This window comes from Salmo trutta, chromosome 32, assembly GCF_901001165.1.
Source record: "Salmo trutta chromosome 32, fSalTru1.1, whole genome shotgun sequence".
NCBI classification, from domain to species: Eukaryota; Metazoa; Chordata; class Actinopteri; order Salmoniformes; family Salmonidae; genus Salmo; species Salmo trutta.
Genome location: NC_042988.1, coordinates 30,428,229 through 30,432,034, shown reverse-complemented (window position 1 = coordinate 30,432,034; position 3,806 = coordinate 30,428,229). Strand labels below are relative to the sequence as shown.

The window sequence follows — 3,806 nt, the reverse complement described above, 5'->3', positions numbered from 1 at the left end:
CATCACAGGTAACCACTCCTAGGACCATTACACTGTAACACCTCTACACTACTACCTACACCATCACAGGTGAACCCCCTAGACCATTACACTGTAACTCTACACTACTACCTGTACCTCACAGTAACCACTCCTAGGACCATTACACTGTAACACCTCTACACTACTACCTACACCATCACAGGTAACCACTCCTAGGACCATTACACTGTAACACCTCTACACTACCACACCATCACAGGTAACCACTCCTAGGACCATTACACTGTAACACCTCTACACTACTACCTACACCATCACAGGTAACCACTCCTAGGACCATTACACTGTAACACTCTACTACACTACTACCTACACCATCACAGGTAACCACTCCTAGGACCATTACACTGTAACACCTCTACACTACTACCTACACCATCACAGGTAACCACTCCTAGGACCATTACACTGTAACACCTCTACATACTACCTACACCATCACAGGTAACCACTCTAGGACCATACCTGTAACACCTCTACACTATCTACACCATCACAGGTAACCACTCCTAAGACCATTACACTGTAACATCTCTACACTACTACCTACACCATCACAGATAACCACTCTTAGGACCATTACACTGTAACATCTCTACACTACTACCTACACCCATCACAGGTAACCACTCCTAGGACCATTACACTGTAACACCTCTACACTACTACCTACACCATCACAGGTAACCACTTCTAGGACCATTACACTGTAACATCTCTACACTACTGCCTACACCATCACAGGTAACCACTCCTAGGACCATTACACTGTAACACCTCTACACTACTACCTACACCATCACAGGTAACCACTCCTAGGACCATTACACTGTAACACCTCTACACTACTACCTACACCATCACAGGTAACCACTCCTAGGACCATTACACTGTAACACCTCTACACTACTACCTACACCATCACAGGTAACCACTCCTAGGACCATTACACTGATACACTACTACCTACACCATCACAGGTAACCACTCCTAGGACCATTACACTGTAACACCTCTACACTACTACCTACCCATCACAGGTAACCACTCCTAGGACCATTACACTGTAACACCTCTACACTACTACCTACACCATCACAGGTAACCACTCCTAGGACCATTACACTGTAACACCTCTACACTACTACCTACACCATCACAGGTAACCACTCCTAGGACCATTACACTGTAACACCTCTTACACTACTACCTACACCATCACAGGTAACCACTCCTAGGACCATTACACTGTAACACCTCTACACTACTACCTACACCATCACAGGTAACCACTCCTAGGACCATTACACTGTAACATCTCTACACTACTACCTACACCATCACAGGTAACCACTCCTAGGACCATTACACTGTAACACCTCTACACTACTACCTACACCATCACAGGTAACCACTCCTAGGACCATTACACTGTAACACCTCTACACTACTACCTACACCATCACAGGTAACCACTCCTAGACCATTACACTGTAACACCTCTACCTACTACCTACACCATCACAGGTAACCACTCCTAGGACCATTACACTGTAACACCTCTACACTACTACCTACACCATCACAGGTAACCACTCCTAGGACCATTACACTGTAACACCTCTACACTACTACCTGCACCATCACAGGTAACCACTCCTAGGACCATTACACTGTAACATCTCTACACTACTGCCTGCACCATCACAGGTAACCACTCCTAGGACCATTACACTGTAACACCTCTACACTACTACCTACACCATCACAGGTAACCACTCCTAGGACCATTACACTGTAACACCTCTACACTACTACCTACACCATCACAGGTAACCACTCCTAGGACCATTACACTGTAACATCTCTACACTACTACCTACACCATCACAGGTAACCACTCCTAGGACCATTACACTGAAACCCCTCTACACTACTACCTACACCATCACAGGTAACCACTCCTAAGACCATTACACTGTAACACCTCTACACTACTACCTACACCATCACAGGTAACCACTCCTAGGACCATTACACTGTAACACCTCTACACTACTACCTACACCATCACAGGTAACCACTCCTAGGACCATTACACTGTAACACCTCTACACTACTACCTACACCATCACAGGTAACCACTCCTAGGACCATTACACTGTAACACCTCTACAGTACTACCTACACCATCACAGGTAACCACTCCTAGGACCATTACACTGTAACACCTCTACACTACTATCTACACCATCACAGGTAACCACTCCTAAGACCATTACACTGTAACATCTCTACACTACTACCTACACCATCACAGATAACCACTCTTAGGACCATTACACTGTAACATCTCTACACTACTACCTACACCCATCACAGGTAACCACTCCTAGGACCATTACACTGTAACACCTCTACACTACTACCTACACCAGCACAGGTAACCACTCCCAGGACCATTACACTGTAACACCTCTACACTACTACCTACACCATCACAGGTAACCACTCCTAGGACCATTACACTCTAACACCTCTACACTACTACCTACACCATCACAGGTAACCACTCCTAAGACCATTACACTGTAACACCTCTACACTACTACCTACACCATCACAGGTAACCACTCCTAGGACCATTACACTGTAACACCTCTACACTACTACTTACACCATCACAGGTAACCACTCCTAGGACCATTACACTGTAACACCTCTACACTACTACCTACACCATCACAGGTAACCACTCCTAGGACCATTACACTGTAACATCTCTACACTACTACCTACACCATCACAGGTAACCACTCCTAGGACCATTACACTGTAACACCTCTACACTACTACCTACACCATCACAGGTAACCACTCCTAAGACCATTACACTGTAACACCTCTACACTACTACCTACACCATCACAGGTAACCACTCCTAGGACCATTACACTGTAACACCTCTACACTACTACCTACACCATCACAGGTAACCACTCCTAGGACCATTACACTGTAACACCTCTACACTACTACCTGCACCATCACAGGTAACCACTCCTAGGACCATTACACTGTAACATCTCTACACTACTACCTGCACCATCACAGGTAACCACTCCTAGGACCATTACACTGTAACACCTCTACACTACTACCTACACCATCACAGGTAACCACTCCTAGGACCATTACACTGTAACACCTCTACACTACTACCTACACCATCACAGGTAACCACTCCTAGGACCATTACACTGTAACATCTCTACACTACTACCTACACCATCACAGGTAACCACTCCTAGGACCATTACACTGAAACACCTCTACACTACTACCTACACCATCACAGGTAACCACTCCTAAGACCATTACACTGTAACACCTCTACACTACTACCTACACCATCACAGGTAACCACTCCTAGGACCATTACACTGTAACACCTCTACACTACTACCTACACCATCACAGGTAAACCACTCCTAGGACCATTACACTGTAACACCACTACACTACTACCTACACCATCACAGGTAACCACTCCTAGGACCATTACACTGTAACACCTCTACAGTACTACCTACACCATCACAGGTAACCACTCCTAAGACCATTACACTGTAACATCTCGACACTACTACCTACACCAGCACAGGTAACCACTCCCAGGACCATTACACTGTAACATCTCTACACTACTACCTACACCCATCACAGGTAACCACTCCTAGGACCATTACACTGTAACACCTCTA

At 45.5% G+C, this 3,806-nt stretch overlaps 1 protein-coding gene across 1 annotated transcript in view; it reads left to right on the top strand.

The window, feature by feature from the left end:
- The window catches only part of LOC115170498 (cytoplasmic phosphatidylinositol transfer protein 1), a 155,605-nt gene that overhangs the window by 127,063 nt on the left and 24,736 nt on the right, over positions 1-3,806 (top strand). The gene's annotated exons all lie outside the window — the stretch shown is intronic.